Below are 14,090 nucleotides of genomic sequence, written 5' to 3' on the forward strand. Positions count from 1 at the left end.
ATAGGGGGACAGCAACAGAGCAAGGGGCAAGGAATGAATGAGAATGTAGTTTAGCTCCTAGAATATTCTCCTGGAGTTCATAACATTCCCTCCTTGCCCCCTTCCCCCCCCCCCGCCCCCCTGCCCCTTCCTTCCAAGGCAGGAGTTCTCAGCCTGTGTGTATGTCATAGACCCCTTTGGAGGTCTGGTGGAGCCATGGGACCTCTTTTCCATATAATGTTTTTAAATAATTGAAATGCTAAGTTTCAGTTAGTGGTTAGTTGGGGGGGGGGAGTATATACTTATTTATATGTGTATGTATGCCTGTATATGTACACATGCATATATTTACTACTCAAGTTTATAATACCCCTGGAATCTATCCATAGACCCTTTGGGGGTCTGGACCACAAATTAAGGATATCTGTTCTAAGGGAAACTAAAGAGCAGTCTATCAATCAATAATTTATCAATGCCTGCAGGACTGTGCCCACTCTTATGTAAGGTACTACAGATGAAGGAGGAGTATGACTTGGTCCCTTTTTTTTCCTTTTTTTTTCTTTTTTTCTTTTTGCAGGGTAATGAGGGCCAAGCGACCCGCCCAGGGTCACACAGCCAGCAATTGTCAAGTATCCAAGGCCAGATCCTAATCTGGGTCCTCCCGAATCCAAGGCTGGTGCTCCATCCACTGTGCCACTCAGCTGCCCTCCTTGGTCCCTCTTTTCAGAGTTTGTAGTCTTTGGGGAGGGGGGGAGACAAGACTAACATTCTAATGAAAAATAGTGAACAAATAGGACAATATTTAATTTGATGATAAATTATGTTACAGATGTTCAATTATTAAGAGGTTCAGAGGAAGGGGAGCCAATGAGGGAAGGAATAGTTAGGGAAGGTTCCCTAGCAAAGGTTGGGTTGCAGATGACCCTTGAAGAATAGGTGAGGAATAATGATAATAACAACAATAGTACTTATATTACATTTTAAGGTTTGCAAAGTGCTTTACACAACCAGTCTCATTTGATCCTCACCACAATCCTGGCAATTAGGTGACATTATTGCTCTTATTTTACAGATGGGGATAAGAGGATACTGTAGGTGAGATGGCATTATTTTACCTGAGGAGAAAATAAGAGTGAAGGTGGGAATGGTAAACATCTAGAAAGAAAGAGCAAACAGAATCATTTTTATGTCCTAAAACCAGAGAAAAAATCTGCAAGAAAGTTTGGTGAAATAGGGGCATTTTACCTCTGAGTTGTCCTTTCTGTTCAATGAGGGGATTAGACCAGACTAGATAACTTCTGAGGTCCCTTCTAGCTCCAACAGTTTCTCATCTAGCATTCTATATTTTCAGGTCCCTCCAAAGAAAGACATAATATTATCTAACCTAAGTTAACCGTATAGCTCTAAGAATATAGTTCTTTTTTTTTTTAAAGAAAGAATATAGTTCTAAACTCTCTTGCCCTAACATTCTGTGCTGTAGGGTTCCTTCCAGTACTAACATTCTATGATTCAATTATTGCTACTAAAATAATTTAGGAAGATATGTAAGTAAGTAAGTATGTATGTATGTGTGGATATGTATGTGTATGTTTGTGTGTATGTGTGTGTATGGATATGAATGTGTGTGTGTGTGTGTGTGTGTGTGTGTGAGTGTGTGTTTTAAACTGACAGGCAAATTTATCCTACCTCAGTGGTCAGGTTAAGAGAGGGATTCTGGCATGTTCAGATTATACTTACAAAGTCAATAATGTTTGCTCGAACCATCTCTTGTTTCCTCATTCACTGGACTATTATTGCCCAGAATCTGACTACAACCACGTGCCGGTGTTTTGAATGAGCACCAGAGATGCAAGTTTTCTGGCAGGGAAAGCAATACACACTGGATTAAACCAACCAAACAAAGACCTTTCTCTTGAAAATACCTAAGAATTGCTGTGCTCAGCCACAATGGCCCAAACCACATCAGCTCCTGTGGACAAAGGGAAGCCTGTGAAAACCTGTGTGTAAAAAAGAAGGGAAGGGTTTTGCTCAGGTGATCGTGGGACTTAGGTTGTGTTTGGGGATATGAGCTTTCTTTGCTTTGAAGTCTCTTAAACTCTCTCTACTTCCTTGTTGTGCTAGTCATGTTTCTTCCTGCCTAGCATCATTTGTCTCCTTAAAGGGAGCTTTCTGTGACATGCATTCTACTCTGGGTAAGTGTAAGATAGCAAAATGTACATAGAGTGTAGTAGGAAAAGGAAGGGATCGTATGATTGTATGCAAGTCACTCAACCTCTCAGGGCTCCAGGCAATTTTGTGATGTTTAAAGTTACTGCAAAGGTGCTGAGTTTCATTGTTCTTCACTGGGACATTTCTATAATAATAAAATAACACCGAGGGAAGGAAAGAAGGTAGGAAGGAAGGAAGGAAGGAAGGAAGGAAGGAAGGAAGGAAGGAAGGAAGGAAGGAAGGAAGGAAGGAAGGAAGGAAGGAAGGAAGGAAGGGAGGAAGGGAGGAAGGGAGGAAGGGAGGAAGGGAGGAAGGAAGGAAGGAAGGAAGGAAGGAAGGAAGGAAGGAAGGAAGGAAGGGAGGAAGGAAGGGAGGAAGGAAGGAAGGGAGGAAGGAAGGAAGGGTAGGAAGAAGGGAGGGAGAAAGGGAAGGAGAAAAAGAGAGGAAGATGAACAAGTTGATAACAAGTTCATCAGGAGAGCTAAGTTAAAATCTTTCCAGTGTGCTTCTAGTTTAGAGTTCTTAAGCAGGTTCTCTTACCTCTATGAGATTCAGTTTCCTCAACTATGAAAGGAGAAATAATAGTAATCACATCACTTAACTCACATGATTGTTACAAATAGTGTATCTTATAAACCTTAAAGCACTTAATAAAGATGAATTGTACTGGGGCAGCTAGGTGGTACAGTGGATAGAGCACCGACCCTGAATTCAGAAGGACCTGAGTTCAAATCCGGCCTCGGACACTTGACACTTACTAGCTGTTTGACCTAGGGAAAATCACTTAACCCTCATTGCCCTGCCCTCCCCCCCCAATAAAAAAAGATGAAGTGTGCTTATTTAAGAAAACCCAATATAGTAACATCAGAACTTATGGACCTGATCAGATAGTGGGATGTGACTTGAGCAATGATTCACTGAATATAGAATTAATTTATCTCTCAAAAATGGAAAAAAAAGAAAATCCAAATTTAATGCATAACTTTTTAGTAAAACAATGAAGCCCCACTATAGTTCCACTTGGCTAGGTCAGTATCTATCTATGAATAGTGTCTGTACTATTAGATTGGTGTGAAATTTTGGCCTTCAAATAAAATTCTAGAGGGTACTACTACTCATAACTACCATTGATATGGTACTTTAAGATTTGCAAAGCTTTAACATTGGTTGTCTCATCTGATCCTCAGAACAACATTATGAAGTCAGTTCTACAGGTTTCATCACTCCAGTTTTTCATTGGAGAACCCTGAGGCCTAAAAGTTTTTGTGATTTGCCCAAGGTTAAACTAGTGGTTGGCTAGTAAGTTGCAAAGGCAGGACCTAGTTTCAGGTTCTCTCAGTCAAGATTGCATGCTTCATCCACTACACCATATTGTTTCTTCTAAACCATGCCACCTCATGCTCTTCTGAATTAATATTACAGGGAAAGAGTAGTCACCCATCAAATTCTTAAACCAAAATAGGAGCCACCAATATCAACTTGGTTATTGAATGATCCAAGAGTAATAGAATGTTATAGCTAGAAGAAACTTAGAACATAAAGTTCCTCAGAAGCCATCGAATCTAACACATAGCTGAACAAGAATCTCTTCTACAAAATACTCCAGGACTGGTCATCTGACTTTAAAACCTTCAGTGAGGAAACACTCACTATCAAAAACTGCTTGCATTTAGATGGTATGTTTAGGGTTACAAAATGCTTTATTACATAGTCTATTATTTGTTCTTTTCAACAATCTTGTTAGGTACTCCAAGAAATTCTCACCTTACAGAAAAGGAAACTGAGGCTTGGTTAGAGTGATGAAGTATTTGGATAATGGTTACAGATACCCCTAGTAAGTGTGAAAGGTGGGAGAATGCAGGTCTCTAATAACTCTTTATAAGCTAGTGTTATATATGTACAATACCATGTTGCCACTTTAGCATGAATAATATTAGAAGTTAAAGGGACAATAAACTTTAAAATCCATTTGAGACAACCATTTCCTTTTACAGACAGGAAACTAAGGCCAGGAAAGATTACTTGACTTTCCTAACATTGCATACATACATGTGTACATATATGAGTATGTACATATACATCTGCTAGGGATAGCTCAGGGGCTAAAATCCACATCTACCAATTCCACATCTGTTGCTTTTCTACATCATCCATAGCACAGTGCCTTGCACATAGTTAAAGGGTCTGTTGAATTTAATTTAATTTGTGTTACATCCACATGACCTCCCTTGACTTTTCTACTGTCAGCAGCTGCAGGAAGCTGTTGGCAACTCATACTACTTATGTGGTACTCATTTATCCCTTCCCATTCATTTATTGCCATCCCAAAATTTGGATAATCCAAATCCATGTCAAAAAAAAAAAGGAATAGTTCAGTACATGAGGATATTAGCTCAAAGAAGAAAAAAAATCAGGCAATTCAATGTGACAAACATCTATTGAATACCTACAGAGTACTGAGTATTATATTAGAGCCTGGGTGAGATATTAAGTCAGTCCATTTGAAGAGCTATCATAGTGAAGTGGGCCTGTTTTCGGTAGTTCTAAGTACCACTAGGGCCAATGTGCTGCTGTTAAAGAGAGGGAAAATTGGACTCAGTTCAAGAAATAGCCATCCAAAAATTAGAGATGTTCAAACCCAGAACGAATTGCCTCACAAAGTAGTTAAATTCCTCTCCCTGATAGTGACCTAAGGCCAGGCTAAATGACCACTTGTCAAGAATATTCTAGAGGGATTTCTGGCAATATACTCTTTTTTTGTTTGTTTGTTTTTTCAAGGCAATGAGGTTTAAGTGACTTGTCCAGGGTCACACAGCCAGTAAGTGTCAAGTGTCTGAGGCCGAATTCAAACTCAGGTCCTCCTAAATCCAGGGCCGGTGCTCCATCCACTGCGCCATCTACCTGCCCCCCATGAGCTGTTTCTTCCAGTTGTGAGATTCCATGATCCCATGTTTCCTGATTTTTCCTGATTATATTCTACCCCTCATTCCAACTCCTTGGTGGTTTTAGTAACATGCTTATATGATGCTTTTAGGTTTACAAAACATTTTCTTCACAATTACTCTGTAAGTTATAGAATACAAATATCGTTATCCCCATTCCACGGATGAGGAAACTAAGGTTCATGGAGTTTAAATGATATTGTTGCTAGCCACATAACTCATCAGCATTGGCATCAGACTTTGAACCTAGATTTTCTGGTGCTAATTTTGTTGTTTTTGTTGTTCTTTCCCTATAACAGGCTGTGATTTTTCATAGCTCACCTTTATAATCTTGGTGTGCCCTGATTATAGTACACTTATGATAGCCATTTTACAGAAAAGGAAAGTGAGGTTAAGGGAGGGGTTAGCACTTTGTCTGCACACAGTTAGTAATGAGATTGCAAATAAAACCAGCAAAATGTGCCAAAGGGTGACATTTGAAGGGATGTTCCTGAAAGGAAGATGGAAGTATCTAGGTTGAACTTGACCCCCAAAGTGATGGGCAACAGTTAATAACTGGCAGGCACTATGACAGGTTGAAATTTGCAGTCCATGTGGTATCAGTCAAGTATGTTTTTTGGAAGCACATATTCAGAGCGCTCAGCCACCACTGTAGAGATGCAGACTTGACAGAAGCATGAAATTCCTGTCAAAGAGCTTAAAGAGTGAGTATGAGTTAAGTAGAGGACACTCTGCATGAGGCTTTACAAAGGAAGGGAGGCAGGAATGTTTAATACAAACCATCAAACCTCAGGAAATGTAGAGTGAAGCCTGAAACTCCATCTTGTATGCCCTCTCCAGCCATTCCAGACTATTCTTCCAAAGTATGAAAAGTGGCACTTTAGGGATTGAATTTCACCTCTGAATATGGATATCCCAATTTTGGGAAGATTTGAGGGTTTGAGGTAGGGGGAAGAGGAGGGAAAAACATTCTTTGATTGTTGGGGGAGTTTTTCTTTAAAAACAAACCAAAATAAAATAAAAAAATAAAAAATAAAAAAAGAGGGGCAGCTAGATGGCGCAGTGGATAGAGCACCAGTCCTGGATTCAGGAGTACCTGAGTTCAAATCCGACCTCAGACACTTAACACTTACTAGCTGTGTGACCCTGGGCAAGTCGCTTAACCCCAATTGCCCCGCAAAAAATAAAAAAAATAAAAAATAAAAAAAATAAAAACAAACCAACCTTTTCCTCTCTCTTTTTTAAAGACAACAGGGATACTCCACAGAGATCAGGTTATATTTGTTATTGGTACTGATTCAATATTACAAGAAGTTTTAAGGAAGAAGCCCCAAAATAGGCCCTTTACAAGTCTGAGATATAAGGTTCTAGGTTCTAAGAAACCTATCTCAGGTTTGTGGTTCTAGGGATAGTAAGTGTAAAAGACTAGTCTTCAGTCTACTTCATGTCACTGTTAACAAACAGAAGTGCTTTCTCATCTTGTTCTCATTTATTTTGGGTCACTTAAGTGGTTATCTCTGTTTGGTAGCACCCACAGCATCTAATGACTAGTTTCTCAATCTGAAATTCAACCAGGATCCATACTGTTTGAGAGCTCTTAGGTAAAAGAAAAAAAAGCCCATTCAGGGAAAAAAAAGTTTTAATCAGTTAAGCCAAATTCTTAGGATGTCAGAGCTAGGATGGACCTTAGAGGTCACCAAGGCCAACCTTTCCATTTTTCAGAGGTGGAAATCAAGGCCAAGAAAGGCAAAAAACACTAGATATTATCTTCCCCCCCCCACCTCGCCTCACCCCCATACTACCTCTTTTACATTCAAAGCACATGCTGTATATTTTAGAGACAATAAAACATGGTCCTTGTGTTCAACGCAAGTCTCATTATTTGTTTTGGGAGACAAAACTAATTCATGCATGAAAATGTTCAAACATTGAAGGACTAGCTTGGCTGAAGCACTGGGTCTGTGAAGGGCAGCAGTGTGAAACATGGCTGGCCCAATAGTGAGTGATTTAAATGTGGAGTTTAGACTTCATCCTCTAGTCAGTGGGGAATGATTGGAGAGGTTTGAACAGGGGAGGGACAGGACAAGTGATATTTTAGGAAGCTTAATCAGATTGTGATACATAGAACTGGTTGTAGGGTGGAAGGATTAAAATGATGAAAAGTGAGCCTAACCGTGACCAGATGGTTATCATGGTGTGTGGCAAACTCTGGGAATGGATTACACCTACAAGACTGAGAACAGCCCATAGACATGGAGATACTGACCACATGAGAATGAAATCAGGACTGTGCTTCTTTCCATTTTTAGTTGTTGGAAAGCCAGTGACCCTCTTTTTCTTCACTTAATGGCTTGCATGCATGTTCAAAGAGCTTCTATATCAGATTTGAAGGCTATTTCTTGGATATCACCACATTCTGCCTTATTTTTTCAATTAATATCCAACTTACTTTTTAAATTGTTTTAATTAAAGCAGCTATATTTCTTTTTGAAATTTTTTCACATCACCTTCATTTTCTGAATATACCTTCTGAATATACTGCACGCAGTGAACATCCTCATAATAGACTTTTTAAAAAAGAAAAAAAAAAGTTAAACACAAAAGCCTACCACCTTACTTGAAGATGACAGAATATGGAATATTGAATACCAGTAGTCTCTTACTTCTTCAAAGAAATAAAGGAGGTACATTTTCTCAACTGTATTTGAGTGCCAAGGAAACCATGCTTCCAGAGCAACTGAGTACTATTTTTCCCGTCATTTATCAGAGGTAGCATGGTGTAATAAAAACAGCAATAAATCAAAATAAAAATAAAGAAATGAGCAAGTAAATAAATAAGTGGATGAATGAATGAATGAATAGTGTTTGGTCTGAGCCAGAAAACTTGGTACTAAGTAACTTGCTATGGAGCAGCTAGGTGTTGCAATGGATAAAGCACCAGGTCTAGAGTCAAGAAGACCTGAGTTCAAATGTGACTGTAGAAACTTTTTAGTGATGTAACCCTGGGCAAGTCACTTAACCCTGTTTGTCTCAATTTCCTCTACTATAAAGTGAACTGGAGAAAGGAAGTGGCAAATCATTCCACAGTCTTGGCCAAGAAAACCCCAAATGGGTTCACAAAGAGTCAGACATGACTGAAATGACTGAATAACAACTTGGCATAAGATATTGAACAAGTTTGTCAGCCCCTTTGTGTTTCAGTTCATACAATATAGTTTTATTTCCCCCTGAATCATGGAAGTAATATTTTCCCTTTACTCAAATCAATTTAATTGCTCAGATTTGTATTGAGTGCCTACTGGGTGCAAAGCTAAGGTGCTGGGATATATAAAGACAAAAAACAATCTGTGCCCTCAAGGAGCCCACATTCTATTGAGGAAAGACAAATGAGTGAGAAATAAGTATGGCACAAGGATATTTGAGGAGGGAGAGAGAGAAGACTTCATAGAGGAAGTGACACTTGAGTTGAGCCTTAAAGGAATATAAGATTTTCTGAGAGGTGGTAAATTTTACAAATGAGGAATGACTTGTGAGGATATATGAGAGCAGAAGATGAGATATCACCTTATGGGAATGGCAAGTAGTCCATTTCAGCTGGGATGTAGAGCTTGTTAAGGGGATTTTGTGTGTATGTGTGTGTGTCTGTATATGTACACCCATGAAAAACATGTATATGTACATATTTATACACACATGTGTCTTTCTGCATGTATATAGAAATGATAATATATGTATATGCACACATTCATATATGTTCATGTGTATATATCTGTGTGTGTATATTTGTATATAAATTGCCAGATAAATCATGGAAGACCTTTAATACTAAGTTTATATTTTATACTGTAGACAATGGGGAATCACTAATGGTTTTTGAGCAGAAGAATGGTGTTATATGACTGCTGCCCCTTTGCAAGATTAAAGAAGTATTGTTCTCACTCAGGATGATTCTTTTGGAAGCTTTGTGAAGGATGAATTGGAACAGGGATAAACTAGAAGCAGGGAAATGAATTACAAGATAATTATATTAGTCTAGGTGATAGGTAATGAAAGTAGTGAACTTCCATACTGGCTAGATGAGGAGCAAGAAAGGGATAAATGCAAGAGTGTTTGGGGGATTGGCTAGATAAGACTAGGCCCTTGTTTGGATTTGGGGCTAGACAAGAGAGTATCAGGGATGACTCCAGGGTTATAAACCTGGTGTTGAACTAACAGAAGTCAGGGAGTTTAGAGGTAGGGAAAATACTGATTTCCATTTTGAGTTTGAATGCCTACAATACATACAGGAAATTGCCAGCAAACGTAGGACAACATGTAATATTAGAGTTCAGTTAAATTTGGGAGTTCATCTGTTTAGAGTTGACAACTGAACCCACAAGAACTGATTAACTTTGTTTGACAGCACATATAGAGAAAGAAGAGAAGGCCCAGGACAGAGTTCTGGGTAATACTTATTGGAAGGGGAAAGTTGATATATGATTATTGAGGAATCAGGGAAAGAGATGAGAGATAAGGGTGAGAGTGTGAGTGTGATTGAAAGGCTGGGTCAAGTGAGGTATGTCTGTTTATATTTTGTTTTTAAGGATGGGGTAGAGCTGAGCATGTTCATACATGTCAAGCAATAACAAGTAGTAGGGAAAGATTTAAGATGAAGAGGTGGCGATGGTAGTGAGGATGAGGGTAATGAGGCAAGCTTTTGGAGAAGATAGGAAGCGTTGAGATTAAGGCAACAGGAAGTTGTGTTGGCTTTGACAAAGATAAGGGCAAATTTTTCTTCAAAGATCAGTTAGAAGGGTTGAACTTGTAGAGTTTGAGGTACACTTTAAGGAAAGAAAAGGAAATTCACAGGTGAAGATTTCTGTTTTCTTCATAAAATAGGAACCAAGACTATCTATTAGAAGAGAAGACAAAGGAGGCCTCTGGGAGCTTAAGGGGATGGAGGGAGAGGGAGAGGGAGAGTGACAGAGATAGAGACACAGAGACACAGAGACACAGAGAGAGACAGAGAGATAGAGACAGACAGAGACAGAGAGACAGAGACAGAGAGATAGAGACAGAGAAAGAGACAGAGGGTGACAGAGAATAGGACATCTTTGAGTCAGCCCCAAAAAGAAGTGGGATAGAGAGTTCTGAGAAAAATGAAGATTTTGTCACCATGAAAACTCAATTGAAAGTTTGTTACACGGACTTCTAGTAGACCCAGCTAGGACATTCCTTATTTTGTATTTGAATATTCTTTGTGTTAAGATCCCTTCCAGATACAACATTGTTTTGAAGTTCCTTCAAATCCTAACATTTGATAACTGTGATTCTTTTCCTCTCCTCTATGCTTATCTTTTGTACTCTCTTTTGTTAGGAGACATAGGAGCTGTAGGGTAGATGGTGATGGGGCAATGGTTTGGCAATTGCTAATAGTTTTATTTAATCAGTTTACTCTGATAAGGAGACAAAAGTGGTTCTGTTCTCTGATGTTGAGTCCCTTGTGAGTTTAGGAGTCCGGAGCTCTTAGCCAGCAAGGCTGACTTTTGACTACTGAAGCATTTTTATAACCACAAAGGGTAATAGTGAATAAAACTATACCAAATTATATAGTGTTTCAGGATTTTGTGGGGTGGGAGTGAGGGAATTGTAGAGAAATAGGGGGAGGGAGAACTGCATTGCATGAGGTTCTATCTCAGGAAAAGTATGATGTGGTCATAAAATCAAAGGAGATGTACTCCTCAGGATGAATTTTTGTAGAAAAATTATTTTTGCTTGTGTGTACATGTGCTAGCATCGTGTTTGTGCATGTGTGTGTTTACTCTCTTTGTGATTTCTGGAAATTTGAGGTGATAGAATACTTTGCAGAAAATACCACAAATGCCAGGATTAGGGGAAAGGGTCAAATTTGTTTTGTTTTGTTTTGTTTTTTGTGGGGCAATGAGGGAAGTGACTTGCCTAGGATCACACAGCTAGTAAGTGTCAAGTGTCTGAGGCCGAATTTGAACTCAGGTCCTCCTGAATCCAGAGCTGGCGCTTTATCCACTGTGCCACCTAGCTGCCCCAAAAGGGTCAAATCTGGAATGGCTTTAGTTAAATATATCAAATGTTCTATATTCCAGGAAGCATTGTTTTATCAAGATCCATTTTGGATCAGTATTAATGATTTCTGAATTATCTGAAATTTTGTATCATATGTGATGTACAACTGTTCTCTTCTATTGCCACATAGATCACAGAATCACAGAAAGCTATATTAGAAGGTCATTAAAATGTAGAATGGTAGATTTGAAAGGGACCTTAGAATTTAGACTATTAAGTCTGGAAGGAATCTTAGATCACAAAATGTTAGAGCTAAAAGGATCAGAGAAACTTGGAAAGACTTGTATGAACTGATGCAAAGTGAAACAAGCAGAACCAGGAGAATAATTTATACAGTTGCAACAATTTTGTAAAGACAACTTCAAAATATGCAGATGCTCTGATCAATATAGTGAAAGTAGTTCCAGAGGACTCATGATGAAACATGCTTTCCATCTCCAGTTAGAGATTGAAAGTATAGATGGAAATATATAGCACATATATACATATCATATATACCAATATACATATCCATACACACATATATACACAATTGTTTGTGTATGAAATTTTGGTGGAGGCATAGCCAATGTGAGATTTTGCTTTGCCTGACTCTACATGAAGCTTGCAATAGGTTTTGTTTCTCTTTCTTTCTCCATGTGGGGTGGGGGAGGATTGTAGGAAGGAGAAAATGTCATCCTGAAAATAAAATAAAATAGAATTAAGTAAAAATAAAAGGAATCTTTCAGACCATCTAACCCACCATCTTCATTTTACAGATGAGGATAAGATAAGATGACTTGCCCTAGGTTATACTGCTCTAGCTAGCAAGAAAACAAAGAATAGAAGTCAGATCACTTATCTCCCCATTTGGTACTCTTTCAATTGCATTGACTTTTAGGAAACAGTAAGATATACATGAAAACAGTATGACATCTGCCTCTCTCTTTCCCATCAACTCTATCCTTGGAAAGATTAGGGATAGGAGAAGGATTACTACTACCCTTCAGTAAAAGCAAATAGAGAGTTTGCTGTCTTTGGAATTCTAAATAGCTAAATTTGTTGAACATCATTTCATAGGTCAGTAGCTACTGACACCTGGGACACTATCCAGTGGGAAGAGAAAGCTCTTTACATGTCTTAAATGTTGGATAAAGTAGGGCTTTAGCTACTGTGTAAGAAACTTTGGTGCATTCCTAGTGCATACCTTTTAGTTCATTTTTCCAGATTCTGGGATCCTCATTGTCAGTACTTAGCATAAAACATCTCTGGTCTGAGTCATTGGCCCCTGAACACAGAGTCATTCTGTCCTTATGAAACAAATGTTAGTTCAATATCAGTGAGTGGAAAAGATCCAGAGTTGACTCAGGAATGCCATGTCTGTGGTTTCCTGAACTATTGTGTGTGTGTGTGTGTGTGTGTGTGTGTGTGCATGTGTGTTCTATTGAAACAGAGAGAAAAAGGAACATTTTTTAGAACATGTTCAAACTAGAAAGAGCCTTAGAATATTGAATGCTAGAATATGGAATCTAGAATGTTAGATTGGGAAGGAACCTTAGCTATTACCTAGTTCATTTCCTTAATTTTATCTATAAAGAAACTGTGGTACAACAGATAGGGTAAGTGATTTGTTTAAGATTGCAGTTGTAGAATTAGTATAAAAATCTAGCCTTTCTCTCTGGTTCAGTGCTTTTTCCATAGCACTGTACTTCAGGAATACTTTAATTGAGGTTAATGGTGAACCTCTCTTAGAGCAGCAAGCTTGGGGGAAAATTGATCCCTAAAATTACACTCCTCCCTCAAATGCTTCAGAAAATCTATAGTATGATATGGAAATTTAGTGAGAGCATATTTCCTGTGTTCTATTTGGATTTTTGATTCTTCTAATAAAAAGCAGTATTAGAAAATCATGGAGATACCTTCTTCCAGATTTGAAGTCTGTCAAAGAAGGGTGTGGGGTGGGGTGGCATGACAATTGTTGAAGGATGACTGAATAAAAATTGGAAAAAAATAATCTGCAAACTAACAGATTTTAAAAGCATTGTGTGAAGTTCCATTTATACTTTGAAACTTTAGATGAAGCCTCATTTTAAGGAACTTGACCTTACTTATAATGGAGGAGCAATATCCAAGAAGGAAAAACTCTTGTTTTTCCCTTTAATTTGTTGTAGTTTTATTAGGCCACAGATTTTTGAAAGGCAAATAAAGGGACCAGTTATTTTTTGAAGTTCTGCAATTGGTTCAGGCAATTAGTTCAGACACTTGTGCAGGTAGTACCAATAAAAGTCATCATTGCCTAGGGATGGCTTAAGGAAATTTAGAAATTCCCCATCAGTCATGTCCCAGTAGCTGTATGAACATTTTTGTTACCTGGCTAATCTTGATATTAGCTAGAGTTTAGATTGTAGTAATGATGTAGTATTGGGTTTATATGACTAAAAACTCAAAGTGTTTATTTGTAGTGGTTATTGTTGTTCAGTCATTTCAGTCATGTCCAACTCTTTGTGACTCCATTTGGGGCTTTCTTGGCAAAGATACTGAAGTGGTTTAACATTTCCTTCTCATTTTACAGATGAGGAAACTGAGGCAAGCAGGGTTAAGTGACTTGTCCAAGGTCACACAACTAGTAAGTGCCTGAGGCCAGATTTGAGCTCAGAAAGATGAGTCTTCCTTAATCTAGGCCCAGTGCTCTATCCACTGTGTCATCTAATTACCCCTTGTAGTAGTTATACAACTTGCATTAAAAATATATGATCTTCCTATGAATACTTAGTGTAGTTTTCTTCCTTACAGCTTTAGAAATATACACTGCTAGCACTGAGATGTCACTTAATTGTGCAAACGTGACTTACTCCCCACCGTGGTGAGTGAGTAAGCGTCTCTTAGCGCTCTGTGGTTAGT

General features: G+C 38.5%; 1 protein-coding gene across 1 annotated transcript in view; it reads left to right on the forward strand.

Moving 5' to 3' along the window:
* Nucleotides 1-14,090, forward strand: part of PAPPA (pappalysin 1) — a 290,144-nt gene that overhangs the window by 41,253 nt on the left and 234,801 nt on the right.

Source organism: Dromiciops gliroides, chromosome 2 (assembly GCF_019393635.1).
Source record: "Dromiciops gliroides isolate mDroGli1 chromosome 2, mDroGli1.pri, whole genome shotgun sequence".
In the NCBI taxonomy this organism is placed as follows: domain Eukaryota; kingdom Metazoa; phylum Chordata; class Mammalia; order Microbiotheria; family Microbiotheriidae; genus Dromiciops; species Dromiciops gliroides.